The sequence below is a fragment of the Leuciscus leuciscus genome (genome assembly GCF_965113295.1).
Source record: "Leuciscus leuciscus genome assembly, chromosome: 6".
NCBI classification, from domain to species: Eukaryota; Metazoa; Chordata; class Actinopteri; order Cypriniformes; family Leuciscidae; genus Leuciscus; species Leuciscus leuciscus.
The window spans coordinates 5,746,937-5,771,122 of record NC_138730.1 but is presented as its reverse complement, the minus strand read 5'-3'; the positions used below and the strand labels follow the sequence as shown (position 1 = coordinate 5,771,122).

At 37.4% G+C, this 24,186-nt stretch overlaps 1 protein-coding gene and 1 long non-coding RNA gene across 2 annotated transcripts in view; one reads left to right on the top strand and one right to left on the bottom strand.

Moving 5' to 3' along the window:
* LOC309502064 overlaps positions 1-24,186 on the top strand; it is a 200,292-nt gene that overhangs the window by 9,844 nt on the left and 166,262 nt on the right. The gene's annotated exons all lie outside the window — the stretch shown is intronic.
* Positions 1-24,186, bottom strand: part of LOC309501908 (uncharacterized protein) — a 575,396-nt gene that overhangs the window by 409,934 nt on the left and 141,276 nt on the right. The gene's annotated exons all lie outside the window — the stretch shown is intronic.

Genomic DNA, 24,186 nt, shown 5'->3' with positions numbered 1-24,186 from the left:
AGGATCTTATCTAGCAAAACGATCTGTCATTTTCTAAAAAAAATAAAAATGTATATACTTTTTAACCACAATTGTTCGTCTTGTGCTGGTCTGCGACGCGCCACGCATTACGTCATCACGTTGGAAAGGTCACGCGTCACGTCATCTATCTAAGTTATGTGTGTAGTCTGTGTACTCCGGTTAAAAAAAGTAGGGAAGGGTGAAAAATTCCATCTCATTTTGTCTTCCAACTTCAAAATCGTACGACATCTTTGTTTTAATTTATTATTATTATTTTCTTCTTTTTTTTTCCGTGACCTTTCCAACGTGATGACGTAATACGTGGCGTGTCGCAGACCAGCACAAGGCGAACAATTGTGTTTTTTTTTTTTTAGAAAATGACCGATCGTTTTGCTAGATAAGACCCTTATTCTCGACTGGGATTGTGCAGAGCCCTTTGAAGCACTTCAGAGCCCTTTGAAACGGCATTGATTTGGTCTTCAACATCTTGGTTGCCATTGAACTCCGCTGTGTGTAGAAAAATCCTGAAATGTTTTTCTAAAAAAACTTAATTTCTTTTCCACTGAAGAAAGAAAGACATGGACATCTTGGATGGCATTGGGGTGAGTAAATTATCACGAAATTTTCATTTTGAGGTGAACTAATCCTTTAAGTGAAAGAGGATCAACTGTGTGTGAAACTGTGTTGCATGATCTATTTTACATAGTGAATTTATGCCTCCTTGTCAGTGTTGTATAAAGTACTAGAAAGCAATACTTGAGTAAAAGTACAAGTATCATACTAGAAAAAGACTTTGGTAGAAGTGAAAGTTACCTTTTAGAATATTACTTAAGTAAAAGTCTTAAAGTATCTGATATATACTGTACTTAAGTATCAAAAGTAATTTTCTGATATTTAATGTACTTAAGTAATTGAAGTAAAAGTAAAAAGTTTTTTTTTTTAAAGCAAGCGGTTAGAACTTTGGGTTTGTGAACTTTATTGTGGCTTTCTTAAAGCATATTCAGGGTTCCAACTTCCCATTATCTTCTTAATCTCACTCATCAAATCAAAATCACAGTCTTTTCCAGTACTTTTCAGGCACAGTTCTCTTAAGTTCAAAAAACAAACAGCATATTTTTAGAGCTGACATCAAAGAAAAAAAAACTGAAACAGAAATTTCACTTTTGTATGAACTTCAGATAAAAATGAAAAATAAATAATAACATATTTCTTTCAAAAAAAAAAAAAAAAAAAAATGACTTGATGGTAGGGAGAATATTTTGGTCATGTGGTATGAGCATTTGTAGGGATTACTCCCCAGGTCACCATCTCACACACACACACACACACACAGCAACATTAGCCCAACATTATCCTATAACCACTGAGTTTTGAGTTAATTAACATAAAAGGAAATCTCAAGTTTGACAAAACGTATGATGCTTTTAAAGACGTGAATAGCCCTTAACACTTTCTTTCTAACCTGCCACTGATTAACGTAGCAGTTCTCAAAAAATATTTCTCAGTCTAACATTAGCCTACCTGAGGAAATATTCGGCCCGGCAGTTATGCTATATACCAAAAACAGTTAAGCGTGTTTCAGTATTATGGACATGTCTTTGAGAGTTCTCTGTTGAATTAAATCAAAAGGTAGGTGCGCTCGCATAGATATCGGTGCTCGTGCTTCCATGGCGGTTTCAGTTGTGCTTCCTCCTCCTTTGGCATGGCAACAAACAAGCATTACACTGGAGCGCGCGCCGTGCGGAGCGTGCGTAATGCAATCTAGAAGCAGTGATTCGCCAAACCTCCCTTATTGCAGTCGCACACATTTCTTCTGATTTTATTTTGTAGTAACGAGTAACGAAGATGCTTAGTGGAAATATATCGGAGTAAAAGTATACATTTTATCTAGGAAATGTAGTGGAGTAAAAGTGAAAGTTGACATAAATTTAAATAGCGAAGTAAAGTACAGATACGTGAAATTTCTACTTAAGTACAGTAACGAAGTATTTGTACTCCGTTACATTACAACACTGCTCCTTGTGGCTGCCTGTGTAATTGTGTTACTGGAATGAGTTTCATAAATCCCCTTACACAGTCAAGTTCAATCACATACACCACAAATACCACCACAAATGGACAAATAATACAACCCTATAATGTAGTGTAAACACACAAAATACCTTTTATTAGATGATGGTGTTTTCTCTCTGAAGTTTGGTGGTTTTCCTTTAGACCAGTCACTCTTCAGAGACACAGAGCTGGACACATGTGAGCCTGATCTTACACTGATGACACAAAGAACAGAGAGAGAGAGAGAAAACACTTTAGTAAAGGAGGATCAACTGTGTCTGAAACACATCTGTGTCTTTATCTAATCCTCCACAGAAATACACACACTCACATAATCAACAGTTTTATAGTTAACAATCATTTTATTTTACTGGCTCACATTAGTTTAACAATTTCTTTAATATACATGAGTGAGATTAAATATGATGAGGATTATAATTTAAGAGAACATGTCAAGTTTTTGTTTATTGACAGAAAAGAGCAGAAATGTCTGTGCGACAGTTTTGTTAGCATACTTGAATTAAATTAAGTGTATAGTTGTTTTCTAATGTCTGTCAATAATTTTATGATCTAAAAACTAAAGTCATGTATTAGGATTAATTCAGCGTCTAGAAGGTTATTAACAAATTATTAACTGTGATATTTTCTATAGAGTAAACAGGGCTTTATAGACAATGTCAGTGTTAATTTAAGAAGTTCAAAAGTTGTGCAAATCATTTGCAAATATAAAACAATGCTTAAAGTTTTGTTATTGACAGGGAAACACAAAGTCCAGTGGAGTTTAAACTGATGAAAACAGACGCAGTCTTACCTGTGTTTCTCTGAGAGACTCATCTGAGAGAGAGAGTCCTTTCCTCTTTCCTCTGACATACTGCAGCTAAACTGACACTGAAAACTGATCAGCACTGCTTTCTGAAAACACTCAATCCTTCAGCATCACCTGGAAATGACACCATTTTACACAGATGAAGAACATCTTATTTAAGACAATAATGAAGAATGCTGAGTTATCATCAACAACAGCAACAGCAAAAACAATGTATAAAATAAAGCGAATTACAAACAAATATATTGCCATGTAAAATAACCGAATGGTCTTAATCATTTCTGATTGTTTAATGAGTTTAACTGACTCTAAATATGAATTCATTGGAGAACAGAAATTTACAGTGCTGGGATAACTGAACCCAATTTGTTATATTCTCTATTACAGTATAATATCATTTTACAATCATATTTACCCAATCTTTATTAATTGTTGAATTGTTTGTCATTTAATCATTACTTCAAGTTCACAATGATGTTTGATTTCATTACTTTCAAATGATCCTAAAACAACTGATTAAGTAAAAGTAACCAGAATTATAGACATACTGTATAACTACTAATCATAATTGCTATATGAACAGAAATATTCAGTTTAATAATATCAGATTGTTGTTCATTGACGTTAGGCTTCATCTCTGTCTACTGTAAATGTCTGCTTCAAAAATACTTTCGATTTCACATCACAAAATCAACAGCCTAAAACGGAAGAGAAAATGGCGAGAAAACTTTCAAAAACATATTTGTTTTCAATAATCCTTTCTCAATAAAACTGTTTGTGTTTTAACTTAAAAAGATTGTAATTTCTGGCAGATTCTTCGTCTGTTCGGAGTAGCAGAAGAACAGCCTTCTGTAACTTCACATTTAAATCACGCTTAATATACAATATGAAGTTCCTAATAATTACAAATAACTTTAATGGAGAATGTATTAAACTTACTTGCAGTCTTGTCCACTAAGAAGAGAATATATAAGTATTTTAAACTCAGTAGCCTAACGCTTGTTGTCAGTCCGCGCGCGTCGTTCTCAGAATCTCTTCCTGGTCTCGATGGATTGTGGATTAAACACATAAATGGCCGCGAGTGTTATCAGTGAGCAACAGGTTTAGGTGTCAACAGGTGTTGTTACTTTCGTTTTCCTCTTCTTCGTGTGTTTTACAGGAGGGTTTGGAGCTGAACAGTTGCACACCGACACCTACTGCACTGGAGCGGGATATTATACCACATATATCTCTAAATCCTGTTTAAAACCTCTTAAATAGACATTTCAACAGTGCATCTGTTATATTCCCTGTTTCTGGACTATTATCTAAGATGCTGGATATTGTAAATGACTGACATCCTGAGGTTTGCATTTATTATATATTCAATCCTTTTGTTTTGTATTAGGACACAAATGATTCATGATTCACAAATAGAGCTGGGCGATATGGCCAAAAATATCATCATAATTTGTTTGTTCACAATTAAACTCCACAGAGTACGCTACCTTTTAATTTAGGGCCCAACATTGTTTATTTTTCCCTAAAGCGTGTTTTTATTATATTTTTCTGGATTCGATGTTTTATGATTTAATACAAATGTATCATCAAATATGGTGTCTTTTGAAATTAAGTCAATTCAAACTTTCTTTTAAAATGTAATCAGTCAGTTTCAGTGTGTATTTTCAGTGTAGTTATATTTTCAGACAGTAGTTTTCCTCAGATGAAACGGGGAAAAGCTCGTGAAGTGACTCTGAAGAGCAGCTCTGGAGATGAAGATCATGTGGAGTGTCCTCATATGTGAGACTGCAGATGCTAACTTATGTTTATAATTCTGAGTATGTATTCTGAGAATTTTTGTGTAGTTCACTCAGAACAGGTGTTGTGCCGAATTTCGACTCCCTGCCAGAATCTGACTCCCCTTCGCGTGCACGCGCATGACGTCACTTCACTAGCCGTTGTGGTCTTTTTTAATGTTCTTCACCGGTAATTTCCACACGTGTAATTCCTGTCAGGAACTCTGGATTAAGTGTTTTTTAGTTCTCGTTATTAATGGTTGTTTTGCCCTGCTTTATTTTGTACTTTTCGTTCTTTTAACTAGCCTATGTTATTATTTTTTTGAAACTTCAGCAGGAAGCCTGTAATGTTGGGGAGTGTGATTTCAGCAGTGTGTATTCAGTCCCAATTCTAGGTGTCACTCGAGTGTTCAATCTGTGCTATTATAATTTACTCACAAATGATTTACTATGCCTTTATTTCTGTTCTGTTTTGGGTCAATTCAGCCACAGCAAAAAATTTATATATGTAACCTTTTTATGTAACATTGTTGAATAATGTTATACAATTTTGTTTATAATCATTTAAAATTAGATATAATAAGACAGAGTCATATTGTATCAGCCTGAATGTTAAGTGTTGTTTTTTCTTTTCCTGTCAGGACCATATCATGATGTATGGGGATCAGGAAACTAAAACACAAAGTAAATTACAATTCTATAGAACTCTGAAATAAAATTATGAATTGGAAGAATATCTCCAGAGTGTGAGAGACACAAAGCAGATCCTGAGCAAGTACATGCTGGCTGTCTCTGTCTGTGTGTGTGTGTGTGTGTGTGTGTGTGTGTGTGTGTGTGTGTGTGTGTGTGTGTGTGTGTGTGTGTGTGTGTGTGTGTGTGTGTGTGTGTGTGTGTGTGTGTGTGTGTGTGTGTGTGTGTGTGTGTGTGTGTGTGTGTGTGTGTTCCTAAGCAAGTACAGGCTGAGTGTGTGTGTTCTGTTCTGGGCTAGAACTCCCTGCACATCCAATTCAATCAATTTATGAACACATAATTTGAAAAATGTGTCTGACCAAACGCTGACTGGACAAGAGGAGGAGCTGGGGATGGAGGAGGGTTATTAGCTCCTGAGAAACGCAATAACTTCTGATAATACTGAAGGACCTTATGGATTCTGTGATAGGTGTCGTATCCCTGAAGAGATCAGCTGATGCGAGCTTGAGATTACAGCTGATACACTGGCATTGAGAAACAATGTGCAGTTCATCATGATAGATCATTAGTTCTTAATAGAAATAAACATCATATGTAAATCATATGTAAATCTAACAAGTGCATATAGTGTTTACTGTGTAACTGACTTCCATCAGTGAGTGGTGAATGTGGTCAGCACATTAATGGTGAAGTAAAAATCTTTTAATCAGTACTCTTGGCCAATTCCCTAATACTTAGGCCTACTTTTAGGATAAAGGCCCCAGCAAGTGCTGTCCTTTTCGTTTTGATGTGGCAGTGTGTCACTCGCCCATCTTGATAGGCTACATGAATGCATTTTTCTCTCATGAATGACCTGTTATCAATTTAAATAGCTCTGTACTCCACTTTTTTTGTCCATCCAATGTTCATTTTCCCCATTGTAAGTGTTAGCGATCGCCCTTGCGATCAGAGGCATAATAAGACCAAGTGCGACAGGAAATCCCAATTAAGGTGAATTTATTGTGCAGACAGTGCAAATCCAATGACAAAACAAAAAAAAACAAAGAAAAAGAAAAATTATAAAAAAATAACATAAATATTTACAAGTTTTTGTGGGAAGGTAGCCACAACAGCAGTTGTATCGTTTGGTTAATAAACTTTCTGGAACAAGGTTCTATGGATTTGCTTCCACTTCACACAACCAACCTGACCTTCCTGCACCATGCTTTCTGGCAGCCATTTATAGTCTAGGCCACACCCGGGAATGTACCATTCTACAGGTAAGTTTACTTTCTAACATATGTACTTTCAACCATCTAATGCATATTAAACAACATCCATAATTATATTACACAGTAACAAAAACATGCAACTATGATGCAAAACAATGAATTAACAATAAACCTTGCTTTACAGGAACATTTGGAAATACTCCCCCCCCCCCCCCCCCCCAGTTACCCAACATGGTTTCTCCCAATCAGGCAGCATGTCCACCATGTTTAAATACTCTGCCTTTAAACTAATACAGGTTTGGTCACAGGCGTTTTCCAAGCAGGTAAGTTAGATATGTAATAATGTGTTACACAATTTTTAATAAAGTTTTCAAATCAAACATATTTGTGTTGTGGTTCTCTATAAAGATGAATGAACAATGTTAGCGGCTAATGATACCCAAACACGTTGTACTCTCAAATATCTAAAACACATTATACACAATACATTCAAGTATTGCACAAACATTGCACATTCACAACACTGCAGTCTGAATACCCAGGATATCAGTGTCAGTAACTAGACTGCGTTAATGCCGCACATGTTTGTGTGTTTGATATGGTGTACCTACATACAGTCCATTCATAATCACGGGTTTGCTCCGTGACAGTAAGACTTGTTTAAAAGGTTGGATTAAAAATGATAGTGATTTTGTGTCGCCATATGCATATGGATAGCCTATTGTTAATCCGTAAAAGGGACAAGGGTTTTACATATTTGCATCATTCTTGAGTCTTCTTTTTGAACACTTTTTTGTTTTTACAAAACAACCATTAATAAAGAGAAAAAAAATTTAAAAATAAAATAATAACTTAAGAGTTCCTGACATTACAAGTGTGGAAACTACCGGCGAAGAACATTAAAAAAAGACCGCCACGTCTAGTGAAGTGACGTAATGCGCGTGCACGCGAAGGGAGTCAGATTCTGGCAGGGAGTCGAAATTCGGTACAACACCGACTCTCCCTATAAGCGAACTAAGCAGCTGCTTAGGGCCCCCCTACAGATGGTACTCGCTGTAACGTAAATGCCTCTGGGTTAATGCGAATTAGCTCAAGAATATAGGGAATTTTAGGAATATGAATATTTATAACTCATGGTCATAATTCATAAATCGCATATGCATTTACTTTATCAATTATAGGAAATGCCTCGTTCTGTACTGTCTGATCATTACAGTTAAGAAGAAGTATTCCTGTTTACAAAACTCCAAGAAAGTTTATCTTCTGGCCACGAAGACAAAACCTCTTTGGGTTTATAAATTAAAACTACTCAAAGTAGTTTTATAATATAGAGCCTGTAGCTTTATAGATCTTTTGTTTCATTGACTTTATAAAAAGTGGGTTTTCAAACACAGAGCCAGTTAAAAGTATAAATGGGTTTATTAATAAAATGGCACACACTAGAGATTATATAAACTACAAACATAAACGTACGTAAAAATGCAAACAAACGAATAAACATTTAACCGAACAAAAACATAAACATAGCGTGATCAGAATGAAAATGGAATGAAAGAAAGAAAGATATAGAGGGAAGATAGAGGGTAACTTAAATCACAGACCTAAGACCTAGACACCTGGAACAGCTTTTATAGGAATCAATATACTTGCGAGATGTGGTACTCTTTCAGTGTGATGCTGAAAAGGGGACGCGCGTGCGCGTGTCCGGCTGGTTTGCGTCTAGCTTCTTCTTCTGGGTCGTTTCGAAAAACGATGTAAAGGCTCACTTGAATTTAACGTTACCGGAAAAGTTCAGATTCGTCTCCCGGGATGGGAGAGGCTGGAAATCTTAGTTGCAAAGACCGGCTGTTACGACTCGAACATGGGTTCGTTCGATGGAGAAGGCCAGGGCCTCCTTCAGATGTTCCTTGGAGAAGCGCTGCGCCGGGGAGAAGAAGGTCCGAAGAGAGGAAGTTGAGTTGGAAGCGATAAGAGCGGAGGAAGAGAGAGAGATGAGGGGGCTTCTGCCTTTTAACAGACATCTGTTTACGCCCTGTTTTGGGGACAGAGCGAATCAAAACTTCTGATTTGTAGCGGGAAGAAGTCTTCTTTGTGTGAAGAAAAACACGCCCCCCTTTTACCATATGTCTTATGAGGGAAAGGATTCATACTTAGAAATATGATATTTCCTGGAACAAATGCATATTATTGTACTTTGCAGTCAAGATTCGTCTCCGTGAGATGGAGAGGATTACAGAGATATCAATTATGACAGGTAAAGATTGGGGAAACATAACGTTACACTTATATGCATAATTACACACAAATAAAGTTTGATTAAACACACAATAAAGTTGTCAGTGTTTCCGTTATGGCAAGTGACGACACTTTGAGAAACATAGGAATACATATCAACATTCAGTGGCTTGTTATGTGGGGGAATATCTGTTTCAAAGTCCAGAGTGTGTGTGTGTGTAAGGCTGGAATGCCTGCTTTCCTGGGTCGTAAAGTTTTATGGTCTGAGGTAGGGTTACAACAAGACACGACTGAGGAATTCCCTTCAATGAACATTTAGAATTCAAAACTATACTCTAGCAAACCAAATCTCTATCACACGTGCATATAGGAAGGTACACACATTATAAAGGAAAATAACAGATATTTCTCTTATTCTCAGTTATACACAAAAGGGTGTTTGTGTGTGTGTGCGGAATGCCATGAGGCTGTAAAGTTGGGGGATACCAGTCACATGGGCGCTGGTAAATTGGTCCTCGTGGGGCAATTATTAACCAGCAAGGACAAAGACGATGTGTTTTAACATCACATGATCCACTTAATGCGAAAAGCAGATGCCATTGTTGTTACATCGCCTAGACTATTTTTGCTGCGCCGCTTACACTGAATTAAAGTGACAATGCATTGATCATGGCCAAAATCAGTGGCGGCTCCAGAGATTTTCTGTTGTAGGTGCTATGGGGATGCTCAACACTTAAGAGAAGGTGCTTTGAATTTTGGGGCGTTTCATTATGGAGTTCGCATCGGACCACCCTTGGTACCCTTGTACATGCGTACACGCCCACATTAACTATACTCTTTCCACGACTATAAGCATATATATACTGTATATATATATATATATGTAAAAGTATTCAACGCAAGGGCTATATACAGGGACGCAACTACCCAGTGCCAGAGGGGTATGCAGCAACAATTTTGGCAATCATCAATCTGGTGCACTTTGAGAGTTAAAAATTAAAAGCTCAAAGAAACAAAGAAAAATTCAAACCTCTTTTAGTTACAGTGTCAGTCTACATTACACTACTACATAATAATAGTTATAATATTAATCCCATGATAGTAATAGTAATATATTTTAAAACAAATGCACTGAAAAATAAAGGAAACTTTCATAATTAGTTTTGTACTAATTTCTATACTTGAAAGAGTATTTCTACTTCACATTAATGATGTGATTGGGCCAGCCCAGTGTCAATCAAGAAAAGAACCAATGGGCTGCTGATCTACGTGTTTCATGGGGTGTCAGAAAAAAAAACTAACGCTGACTTTTCTTTGACCAATTCAATACACCGGCACTAACCCATGCGCCGCCAATTAAACAAAACAAAACGAATGGGCCGCCGAAGTACGGCGTCGTTTATGGGCCGTTAAGACAAAAAAACAAAACAAAACAAAAGTATGAGATGTATCGGCCCAAAAAGCACGTCGGCCCACCGGGAATCTCCCGGTAGTCCCGATGGCCAGTAGTCTACATGCCTGGACGTCACACAAAACAAAATCCTACCTGTTGCCTTTCACCCAAGCGGCAACATTCTAATCTGAAAAATGAAGCCTACCCGGAAGTGCGAAAAACTGCAATACATCGAAAATCCGCTAGGGGCAGGTCCCAAAAGGGAGCAAATGTCCATACACCCCCATGTTAAAATGTCCGTTTTCACAGCATAAATTCATGTTTTTACAGGTTGGTCCCATGGACTTTTATTGTATTTTTCGATAGGTCCCGAGTGCCTGACAACTGTGAGGGGGGTGAATTTTTTTCTAACTCGTTAGTTTAGATCGTATTTAGATATAAAATGTATGACAAATAAGGGCGCGATTAACAGCTTGATTGACAGCTGACAACGAGCATAGGCTCGTGTGGAATTCCGAGTGGAATTCCTGAAATTTGACGTCTCGGCCATGATCTGACACAACACATCATACCTGTAAGTTATCCTTTCTGAACATTTGTATTGAAATATGGCGCCGCCCATACCCCCCATAAACGGCCTCAAAACCGTTCTTCAGAAAGTCTATGGGTGACGTCACAGACGCTTTGTCCATATTTTTTACAGTCTTTCACCATCCACTTATTTAGCTGCTGTCACATCAATTGACATGCCATCTCATTTTCCCTCTTTCTTTTTCTATTTTTAGTCCCCGACAGCTTTTTTGCTTTAGGCCTATCCATCTTTTTCGACGACAACTCACTAACGTTACTCGTTCCTGCCATAGACAGTAGGTTCCTGCTCGCTCAGCGCTCACGGCGCCCGCGCCCGCTCGCGATTTTTAAAATATTATTTAATTCCTATTTTTAACAACATGAAAAAGAATATTCAAACATGACATTAAAATATAAATATTAAAGGAGTCATGACCTGTAATTTTCACTTTTCCACGAGAAAAAATGTATGTTATGATTGCCTAACGATTATACACTGGCCGGGAAGCCGATATTTAAAAGTGAAGCGTTTGTTTACCCCTGGGTTCGTCAACCAGCCCACGTGCACGCGCACTCAAATACGTGATGTTAATTTCTGCGCCGACTTGACGTCAAGACGGCGCAGGATATACCATATATGGACACCGCAGACCTATGCTGCAGGAAGCCCGCCCTGCCCCTCTCCCCCTTATATTCAGTCGAGCGCCGTCATTACTGAATTCCGATTCGAAGTACGCACTCGACCGTGTAAGATGCAGAAACGTGGTGCACACGTGAGTTGCTCTGTTGTTGACTGCCAGAATCAACATGGAAATGTTTTTTTCTCTCCCAAGAACGGACCAAGCTATCAGGGACGAGTGGATTAAATAAATTTTTAATGACGCGGTTCCTACAACCCTTCCCACTGGCTTAGGTGTCTGTGCTAAACATTTTACAAAAATTGCGTTGCAATGATAAGATCTTTATTCACACGATCAACAGACTGTCTGTCATCTGCTCAGTCAGTGCTCATCATGCTGCAACCTTTCATGTGATGGAATAGATTTAAATATAATGCTTTAAACGCTACTTTTCACGATTTGTTAATCTCGATAGCTGTAATAGTAAAAACGTAGTAAAAGTTTTCGAGAGAGTTCATGTAATACTAGCTATTTCATATGCAAGCATGTCAGCCAATCACAGCAGTGGGCGTTTGCACTGCGGTCTCACAGCAGACACGCCCCTTAAAACAGAGCGTTCAAATCTGAGGCTGAAATCAGGCTTGGAAAAATGGCTTTTATTTATAAATTATGAAAATTTTTGATGTAAAAATCATACTAATATTATAAGGGCACCCCAGGCAACATTATAAAATAAAAAAACAATCCAGTTCATGACTCCTTTAAAAAAAATTACAGACAATTCTTGGGGGTGCTGGGCAGGTGCTATGGCTATTATAGGGGGAGCTACAGCACCACCTAGCGCCCCCCTGGCGCCGCCACTGGCCAAAATACAACGCAGTTTTACCCAAAAAGCGCATTGATGATATCTATTGTGTTTTAAACAGTCAATCAAATGACCAACAGCAATTTAAAAAGAAAATAAATGTCCAAAAACAAACTTGTTGCCCGAACAATAAAAACAAAGATGAACCAAACGTTATATAAATGAAATTATTAATAAAATAAGCTTCTTGACAAGTCTTTTCTCCTAAATGTATTTGAAAACGAAATAAAGCAATGCCAACTTACCCATTATAGAGTACTCTGTCTGTAGGCCTACACACGCTGCGGTTCTCTCTCGCTCCCTCGCGCATATTAATCAAAATAAATTGAGAATTGACACGATGGTAAAAGATCGGAAGACCGAAGTTTCACGTGGAGCATTCGGATATTTTTTTTCCCTGAATTACCGCTGGGTGTGAACTGTGCTAAAAAAAAAATATAAATAAAAAAAAAATTATGATTATATTATTATTATTATTATTATTGAAGAATAATGATCTTTGGTCTTATGTATGTCATTGGTAATTCATTGTGTGTCACTGGTGTTACTGTGTTTTTTTTCTGTCACATTAAATAAAATATCACATGTGACATGATAATTTTACATCCATTTAAGGATTGCATCATTAGGCTACTTGATTTTAACTGGTTTTCAAATATTTTCATCATTATAGCAAATACATGGTTGCACAAATGAACTAACATCATTCAACATACTTTTAACAAACATGATTAAAATAAATAAAACAATTTCCTTATTTGCTGAATTCTTATTATTTTTCTGTACCTCTGACTACATGTGCTGAATTTTTTTTTTTGAAATAATATTTAATAAAAACCTTTAATATATTGCCAAGCTGTCATTTATGTGTATTCATAAAGTCAAAGGGTAATCTAATAATGTGGTTTAAATGTTAAACTTATGAAATTACTAAATGTCTCTATACGAGCTGGCATCTTGCCGACAACATCTCATTTTGAGTTTGACATATCGTGTGGTTCTGTGTGATTTGGACAACTTCAAGTTACGCCCACTTCAAGTTACGCCCACTTCCTGTTACTCCCCTCTCTTGCAGTCCGAAGCGCTGCTTCACTCTGCCAACGCAGTATAGATATAGATATATAGTATAGATATATACTATATATCTATATATAGTATATATCTATAGATATATAGTATATCTATAGTATAGATATATACAATAGAAGTCGCCTTGGCTACGGCAGTTCATTGGAACGAAACCGTAGCCAAGGCGACATCTAGTGTATATATCTATACCCGCCCGCGCTCTCAGATCACTTGGACGTGGCTGTGTACAAGAGGTAAAAACAATACAAATACTGTTCGTTTTCTCACACAAACCGCTCGTTTCGTGTCTTAGGCCATCAATGTGTACTTACGATGGGGAATTGTTTAATTTGGACGATGGGGAATTGTTTTAATTTGGACTCTGTGCATGCTCTTTGAGACAGTGACCATCAACCTGCATTATATGACTGACAGACAAGAACGGTTTGACCTAAAAATATCAAAATTTAAACTACTGCGGAAAAAAAGACACCTACATCTTGGATGCCCTTGAGGTAAGCTAAAACATACCAAAAATTTATTTCAAAGTGAACTATCCCTTTAAGGGCGGCCGGGGCGTTAAAGAGACATCCCCCATCATTCATCATACATAAACATTATATATAACCAATGTAATACATTCTGAGCAACCATAAGAGTTACTGTTTCAAAGGAACACTTAAATTAATGTGACGGTGTCACATATTCATTTAGCTAAATCTATGTTTACATTTTTTAAATACATTTTTGTAACATCTGTTATTATTCATTGGTTATACATTTTATTTATAATAAATTCATTTAAAAATAGAGGTTAGTTAATTTTTTTAGAACCGTGTGTGTGTGTGTGTGTGTGTGTGTGTGTGTGTGTGTGTAACAAAACAGCTTAGAAATTATATTAAATTATTTATTTATTTAATTTTTGAAAATGTACAAAAAAAAGATGGTCATGTTTAGGTGTACGGGATAGAATATGCAGTTACAAAAAATCATTATGGCTGTAAATGTAAACCCCGCATGGACAAAAAAATGCTGATTGAATCTTTTCATAAATGAGATTTAGGATGATTAAGTACAGTTTTTCAACAACCTAAAGTTTTTGAACAGACATTGTTTAATAACAATTATACTTGATCTAAATGAGATAAAATACCTTTGAATAAATTCAAGAGTGCATGCAGACTCTTCTGGATATTGAAGATTCAAACAGTAGTAACTGGAAAACAGTGAAGCAATACCAGTGATAAAGTCTGTGTGTGGCCCCATGACAACTTGTCCTTCGATGGACAGCAACCATGCAGCAGGCTTAATCATATCACCTGAAATAAACAAAAGTACCAAACATTAGGTAGGTCCTGTAAGATCTGCACTCACAAAACAAGAGGAACTAATGGTCAAGCATTTTAATGTTGTACAAACATGCATTTTTATAAAAAAAATTAAAATAAAGTTATGTTAGTTAAAACGACTTAAAGGTGCCCTAGAATGTGTTGAAATAATATTTTAATTTTGTCTCTGATATCTACATAGAGGGTATGGCTTATTTAAGGGCATTTAAAATGTCCTGGGGTGCGTTCTCCGATAACGTTGTCTCTTAGCGCGCTACGAAGACTCAAAAGGTACACCTTAACTACAGGTATACCTTTCCTACGTGTGTTCTCCGAACTATACCTTAGGATGTTGCTTAAGGTAAACCTTCTTAAGTTCGACCTTAGCAGGTGCTGTCCATGGTGGAGGCGCTGAATAGGTTGATATCGATGCCTCGATGATCGATTGTGCGCTCTTTCCTTCACAGCGGTATAGGTAAAGTATTGAGAAAACAATGTTCTTTATAAAGAAGCGTTTTAGAAATAGTACAAACTGCATTTATCGGGGCTCATTGAAATATGTACATGCAGAAATAAATATGAGTATGTGTTTATAATTTAGCAAGTGTGCAATCCCAAACCCTCACGGCCATAAGTGTGTTAATGTTCTCCACAACGTATGCTGATTATCCACCAGCCATGTAGTTGACATACACTAACTGGCTCCGCGGACGGCGCCGTCTTTGATTTAAAACAAGTACTCGCTGTCTCGCTGCCATAGCTATAAAGTTTGTGTAAACTCATCTTTCTTTATATAGACTCCTAAGCCTTTTCTGTCAAATGGTTCGCCAGCTGATGTGCCTTAGGATAGTAGCCTAATTAAAAAAAGCTAACAACCATTAGTGTATGGAAACTTTATTAATGAAAACACTTCCATACACTGGGTGTAGGCTATAACAACATAAGTATTTTATGTGTAAATTTTTTAAGTAAAGTAAAAATGTAATTTTAATACTAAATCAGATTTTATATTAAATGTTCATATAAAATTTTCTATGTGTAATTAAACTGCGATGTAAAAAAGCTTTTTGCGTAGCGGTGGCCACTAGCGGTATGAACCGTCAGCAGCGATAAGGTATAGCTAAGAGCGCTCCAGACCAACCTTACGAACGTATGACTTACAGAAGGTATACTTAACTAAGAAGGTTTCGGAAACCACGTATTAACGATAAGGTACTTCTTAAGGTACAACTTAAGAACGACGTAGCGTTAAGGTAGTTTCGGAGAACGCACCCCAGATATGGTTTTACAGGTCCATTTTCAACCCTAGAAATTGGCCCTAGAATGAAATGGTCTGTTTTTACCTTATTTGGAAGGGTCATGAATAGTAATGAGGAGTTCTGCTCTGATTGGCTGTTTCACTGCGGGCTCATTACAGTATCTCAGAATGACAGCAAAAAGGTCCCTGATCCAGCGTGACAATGGAGAGATTAGGCGTTCAACCGTACATCAGAGTCCTGCACGGGTCCGATTTTGTAAATCCGCACCCGCCCGTACCCGCAGTGCTTCAAACCGCATCCGACCCGTTTTCCGACAGCAGCACTAATTAAAATCTGCATCCGACCCGACGCGCTTAAAATAGAACCGACACCCGACCCACACCCGAAATAAAATAAGTTTAGCCAATCACATTATAGACACAATTACAAAAATGTTTATTGCCAGGTCATACAGAAGTTATTACACGACAATTAACACAAGGACAACTTCAGCCGAAGCTGTAAAAAGGCCGGTACATGAAGAACATGGCTAACATTACCACAAAACTGTAGCCTGGGTGCCAGCCCAAACCCCGCCCACAACATTTTTTGGTCGGGAAGTTCGGTCTGGACTCGATCCGTTGAGGAGTAATTATGCTCGGCTCCCAGAAGGCCGAGCCAATCAAATTGCCAGGGCGGGCTTTAATCGATGATGGACAGATGATCTGCGGTTACGTAATCACCCACGTCACCAAAGAGCGCTTGGGTTGAATTGGTTTTCAACAAAGACGACTGCAGCAGGAGAAGTGAGATGTTTAGATTCTGCTATCGCGTCTGTTATAAAAGAAATCAACAGCGCATTAATTTTAAAAGACGAACAGAGAACCGCAACCAAGGCATTTGTCGATCGGAAATATGTGTTTGCCGTCCTTCCTACAGGATTCGGCAAAAGTTTAATTTATCAGCTGACTCCGATGGTCATCCTTTAGTGAGCTGCTCCAGGTACACATCCAGACTGAGAGTGCATTGGCTGAAATGTCTGTACGTATTTTAATTCTTGTATTTGCTTTGTCTTATTGTTTGTTTGCTTGTTTGTTTTGTTTGTTTTTATCTGTCCTGTCTTGCGTGGCTTTTGGACATGAGTCTGGCAAATAAACTGAATTTAATTTAAATTGAATTGGTCGCTAAGAAGATGGGACGCAATGAAAACCCTGTGGTCATTGTGGTTTCTCCTTTGGTCGCACTCATGGAGTGCTTTATTATTACTTTACTCATTACTTTACTACTTCTTCCTGCGTGTGTGCAGTTGAGCTCTGTTGACAACTATGCGTCGCTCAACATACGTCACTTACTGCGTTGCTCTGATTGGTTGTAGTGCAATCCAATTGAGTGCAGAGTTGTTGTTTTTTTCCTGGTTCGGTTAAGACACGCCTCATAATCAAAGCTCTATGGAGCAGTATCAGACTCACATTCTGCCTAGAATATGAGTATGACGAAGTCAGGCTAACAAAACTGAGTAGCCTTATCACATTTTACCAATCGAACAGACGCGGCTACAACACTTTATCTGCCACGCAATTTCGTCTAGCCTACATCTGACGATTTTGGGTTCAAACACGCCCTGCACACCACACATACTTAACAGTGTTAAATTTGAAAGATACTGTTCGACAGAACTGCTTGGTTTGTTACCACAGTTATCTGCGTGCTTCCTCTGCGATGAAGTTCCACATCTGCGGCTATCCAACACGAAAATGCATGCAGCAAATAAGCCTTTCACAATATTTTCTTCAGATAACTCCAAATTTCTCCCACACACATGCATCCATCTCGACGACTGCAAGCAGATCGCGTGCGTGGTTATGATGCATTTTTAAAAGTGAAAGTAGCCTAGGTAACGTTAGATCCTGGGAGGGCGCAGTTCCGCCTGGCATTGAATGGGCTGGCATATGCAAATTTTTGGAGGCGGACATATTAATGATCCCTTGTAACTTTTTTTTATACATTGGAATACTTGATCACTCGAGCGTCACTTCATCGCTTCATCAGCAGCGCTCAAAGGATCTGCCCTTATGTTGTTGAAGTTTGTTTATTTAAGAAATTCATAATAAATAATAATAAAGCAAGATACCCTGTTGAAATATGTGAGATGTGTGGTTTATATAAACTGCAAAGGTAAAGTATAAATTAAAATGATTGTGACCGATGTGAAGGGGGAGGAGAATTTAGACGTGTGTCACGTTTAGTCGATAAAACTCTTCCGCATAGGATACACCTGTGTATCCTCGCTCATGACTCCTCAGGAAGCCTCCTCACTCCTCGAGGTGCAATTAGAGAATTGAGATGTCCTTCAAGATGGCTGTGCTCGATCGGTTTCCGGGTCATAGGATGGAGGACGGAGGAGAGAGGAGACGAGGAGGGATATTGAGAAGCACCCTCAAATGGCCGCGAGTGTTATCAGTGAGCGACAGGTTTAGGTGTCAACAGGTGTTGTTACTTCCATTTTCCTCTTCTTCGTGTGTTTTACAGGAGGGTTTGGAGCTGAACAGTTGCACACCGACACCTACTGCACTGGAGCGGGATATTATACCACATATATCTCTAAATCCTGTTTAAAACCTCTTAAATAGACATTTCAACAGTGCATCTGTTATATTCCCTGTTTCTGGACTATTATCTAAGATGCTGGATATTGTAAATGACTGACTTCATGAGGATTGTATTTATTATATATTCAATCCTTTTGTTTTGTTTTAGGACACAAATGATTCATGATTCAAAAATAGAGCTGGGCGATATGGCCAAAAATATCATCATAATTAGTTTTTTCACAATTAAACTCCACAGAGTACGCTACCTTTTAATTTAGGACCCAACTTTGTTTTAGTTTTCCCTAAAGTGTTTTTTTAATATATTTTTCTGGATTCTATGTTTTATGATTTAATACAAATGTATCATCAAATATGGTGTCTTTTGAAATGAATTCAATTCAAACTTTCTTTTAAAATGTAATCAGTCAGTTTCAGTGTGTATTTGACAGTAGTTTTCCTCAGATGAAACGGGGAAAAGCTTGTGAAGTGACTCTGAAGAGCAGCTCCTCATACAGTGAGACTGCCGATACTGGTGTGTGTGCGCGTGCGTGCGTGCGTGCGTGCGTGCGTGTGTGTGTGTGTGTGTGTGTGTGTGTGTGTGTGTGTGTGTGTGTGTTTTAACTCATCTGTCAAAGTTCCCTGACATCACCATGCAAGATGTGAGATACATCATAAGAAAAAAAAAATGCAACAACGAAAACTACATCAAGCAAGCTACTGCAAAGAAGCCCATTTGAATAGAATATTTTTGTTGTCATATATTTGAACAATTATTGTTTGGATTTGTGGTTTCTTTAGGAACTGATTTCTTGCATAACCCTACCTTAAACATTGTGTTTACTGTTTTGTTTTGAACTGGAGTGTAAATGTGAGTGTCATTGTTGTTTTATGTTTATCTGGAATCCAATAAAAATAGATTTGTTTGAAATTATTGATTTATAAAGATAACTTATGTTTATATTATATATTGTGGTAGATTTTTCCCTAAACCTAACTATCTGGGGCATCTCCAAATCGACACCCAATTGATCTTATTACCTGAGGCGTCTCCAAATCGACACCAATACCTTTATCTGGGGCGTCTACAAATCGACATCCAGTACCTTTATACTCTAGCTCTTGCGTCCTCAGTCGACAACTGGCCGAGTTTCTAACTAACTTGCTTCCCTAAACTATAGCTTCCTTCCAGCTTCCTGCACAGGAATAAATCGACAAACAGACCTGCAAATGTCCTTTAAATGCTTTAATCATGGCCAGGAGATCTTCCCGAGCAGTTCTCAGGGAATCTCTCCCAAGAAGGCCGGAGGATCTCAGACAAATTCCATTGAGAATCCCACCGTAAAACACGGATACAACAGTTTTTATAGAATCGAGAAAATAAGACTAACATGTCACCTTCAATATGATTGGTTCAATTGGTTCAAAAGCCCCAACCTTTTTCCTCTGTCACTGGCACAAGGAAAATCTGATTTTGTGATTACTTATTAAAAGGTTTGAGAACTAGTCATCTGTCTAGTTTCACTTCCCTAGTTGTTATTTATACACACACACATACACACTCAAAGTCACAAGTTTTCCCCAAAGAGTTTGGAAACATTTAAAAGCATATGAATTTTGTTCCTGCAAGAAAAACAAATGTTAGTTGACTAATTAAAGTTGATTAATTAAAATCCATCACACTATCTATATATAGTTATATCTAACTGTTTGTTGTAGATTGTGAAGATTCCATTATCTGTTTATTTGGGGTCAGAGAACATCCTTAGCTCATACATCTCTTTGTTTTTGTTCTGGATGTAAAAAAAAAAAAAAAAAAAAAGGTATTAGTTAATAACAAACAAACAAACAAACAAACAAACAAACAAACAAACACTTTAAATCAACATGAAGCCATAATATTAATAAATAAAATATAGTTTAATTACAGTTTGAAAATGACTTCCATAATATTTTCTTTCAGTAAAGCTATGCCTGGATCAGCCAACACAAAGTTTTGCATACAACAAGAACCAGTTAATGGCCTTGTGTCAGAACACAACAGGTATGAGGATACATTTGGTTTTAAAACTTTTTATTTCTAACTTTAAAGCTAGATTATCCTTTGAAAAGTGTAATACAGTATTTGATTTTGGGGGGGAAATCTGGAAAACTACCTTACACATGTAGTGTTTTCACCAACTGACCTAAGCTGTTGACCCCTGAAGTTATGACTTCTGAAGGCCTCTCATGTGTAGATTCACTCGGTTGAAAAATGGTATTTTGTAATTTAAACATCTGAAATTAAAAGTACAGTATTTAAAAAAAAAAAAAAATGTTTTATTTTTTTTTATTTTATTAGCTAAAATCATTGTCTTTATTCATAAATATGTCGTCATTGGTGTAAAATTACCTCTGCCAATGATCTGACTTATCCTTGTAAGCGAAACATTTATTATCTTTATTTACATGGGACGGGTAAGTCCATGGAGGCTTCCATGTCGTTCCGCCATCTTGAAAAACTATAATAGCAGAGAGGGACAAAAAGCACTAGCCTACCTCAACACGTTTCATCAACACGTGTTCGTTCAGAGCCGGCTGACTGAAACCAGCTGAAGTGGACAAAGAGATCAGTGAGAGGCGCTTGTCACTCCCCCGGCACATCTGAAAGGCTGCACTGCACGGTACAATATAATGCAGGATCATAGTTATGCCGAGCCACAGGAGAAGGAATCCGTGAGCTTAGAATTATAAGGTTCTATCTCCGTTTAGGGTAGTTCTGAGATATTGAGCATCAAAGTTTTTACATCCCAGCTGGCAAAACTGTTATGTAGTATAATCTACTATTATAGCTCAACAAGACCATCACCCTACAGGTACTTTGAGGATAGAATATCAAAATCCTGGCACATTTGGAAATGGGATTTTTTAAGATGGCCCAAATGGAGATAGAACCTTATAATTCTGAGAGCTCTGATTCTGTTTGGAATTATAAGGTTCTATCTCCACTTTTACAAATAAAACCCCACATTTCAAAGAATAAATGTATATAACCATTGATTTTAATCAATTTATATATTTATAATACAAACACACAGCTTGATTGGATTTTTGATTTTGATTGGATATTGAATCTACTGGAGATAGAACCTTATAATCCCAACTCGGTTTATGTTTTTGTGAGATAGAACCTTTTTATTTGATTAATTATTAATAACTACTAATTTTTTTTTTTTTTTACAAAAATAACACCACACAGGCATTAATAAACACCTAATGGATCAGATTATGTCAAAAACTCAATTTCGACCAAAAGTGGAGATAGAACCTTATAATTCTAAGCTCACGAATCCTCGTAGCCAAAAAGCAAAAATTTTATTTAAAAGGAAACGTGACCGGCGAATTCAAAACGAGGGTAAATATCGGGATAGCCTTTCCCAGGTGGAAAGAGTTCATGAAGGAGAAAGATTTTGAAAGGGATGCTGACATTGCCGCTTTCTTCTCGACAGGTAAGTCAAAGTTACGGTCTAAATTACAAGCTTTTTTTTTTTCATTGCTTGGTTGTGTAAATCATTATATAGGCAGCATAACAGTAGAACATGTATAGTTAAACTCGATGATGTGCTATTGGAAGACATGTTGGCATAGCTTCTTGGCACACAACGGCTACCGTAGTTGCAACACACATTTGAAAAAGCGAGGCGCTAGAGAGCACTATTCGTTTAAATACAAAATAGAATTTCACCGCTAGATGGGAGACAGCGTACCTTTATGGACTAACTTGTAGGGTCTTTAACAAAAAAAGCCTCCAAAATCGAGGAGGTCAGAGGTCATGCTTCCTGCTATAGTATCATCAGCTCTCCCCAAAGTCTGTTCATGCGGCCAACAGACAGACAGCCTGTCGCATCAACAAATGCTAACATTTTAAACTTCTACATATATTTTGAGTAGATGACCGATAGTATATCCTCAGTAAAGGGTTTCACCCTGTGTGTTTCCACACTGATTAAGAATAGTTCGGGAGATACAAGAAAAAAATATATATACACTTTTTATTTATAAATTAATTTAGCTAAATCTAATCTATCTATCTGTTTAATTTTTTTAAATACATTTTAGTAACATCTGTTATTATTCATTGGTTATATATTTTATTTATAATAAATTAATTTTAAAATAGAGATTAGTTAATTTTTAGAACCGTGTGTGTGTGTGTGTGTGTGTGTGCGCGCGCGCAAAACAGCTTAGAAATTATATTAAATTATTAATTTATTTATTTAATTTTTGAAAATGTAAAAATGCCTTTTTCTGTGATGGTCATGTTTAGGTGTACGGGATAGAATATGCAGTTACAAAAAATCATTATGGCTATGGAAAGCCCCCACCATAAAAATTGAAACCCAGCATGGACAAAAAAATGCTGATTGAATCTTTTCATGTAAATGAGATTTAAAGGTGCCCTAGAATGTGAAATTGAATTTATCTTGGCATAGTTAAATAACAAGAGTTCAGTACATGGACATGACATACAGTGAGTCTCAAACTGCATTGTTTTCTCCTTCTTATTTAAATCTCGTTTTTGAAAAACACCCCTGAAAAACAGGCGAATCTCCACATAACACCGACTGTGACGCAACAGTCGGGATCATTAATATGTACGCCTCCAAAAATTTGCATATGCCAGCCCATACATACAGTCGGCATCTAGTCATAGTTGGGGGCGTGGTCTGGCGTGGCGAGGGTGGAGTCGGCGTGGGGGAAAACACTGCGAACATCGTGTGTATTTGAATGACAAAAATGTAGTATTGCGAGTCATTGACGCCTGCAGACCGGCAACGGTACATTGCAAAATTAACTGCAATAGGTTATGATTGCCCTTATTTAATTAAAAACTGGGTCCCAACCAATGACCCAACCAAATGGCCGGAGGTGTCGTTTCCAGACATATTTTGTTATCTGGCTGAATCTCCAGGTAAGACATCGCGGCAGCTGTAGCGGTAACATTAGCCTATAACTCAATCAACTTTTCGTATGTTGCATACTATAACTCCATAAAACCTTGTCACTTACCAATTGTACGTATGCTTCACTCCAAACTATTAATCCTTTTGTAAAACGGTGATCAGTAGTACGAAGTTGCCGATGGACTGTGCTGACAGTTACCCCTAACTCACAGTCTGCAGTCTGTATTGAGTGTAGACCTCAAAATACTCCATAGGTTCGCGATTGGCCTATCAAGCGAGCCTTCAGCTGATAACCCTAATGTGAATGAGACATCCCTTATGAAAAACAACTATAGGAATCTTGTAGTATTTTGGGACAAAATATTACAGTAATCTTATAGGAATACTATAGTATTTTGGGACATACTATAGACGTACTATAGAGGTATTACAGAACATCACAGAAGTATTATACACTACTATAGAAATCTTATAGGATTACTATAGTTCTTTTTCGTGAGGGATGTAGACAAATCTGGCCCACTGCCTAATACGAGTTTAACACCCACTACTATATCACACAGGGATCTACTCACACAGTAATCTAAAAAATTACAAGTCCCTGTCCTTCTTTCCAGTTCTGTGTGTTTATTAGGAAGAATGTAGAACTTCAATTCATAATTTGTTTGTTTATTGGCGGTACAGAAAACGACACAGCAACTCTTCGGCATGATTATCCCGTGTATTTCAATGAGCGCCAAGGCAACGTTTTCCCCCACGGGCTAAATTCACATCACGTGACGGG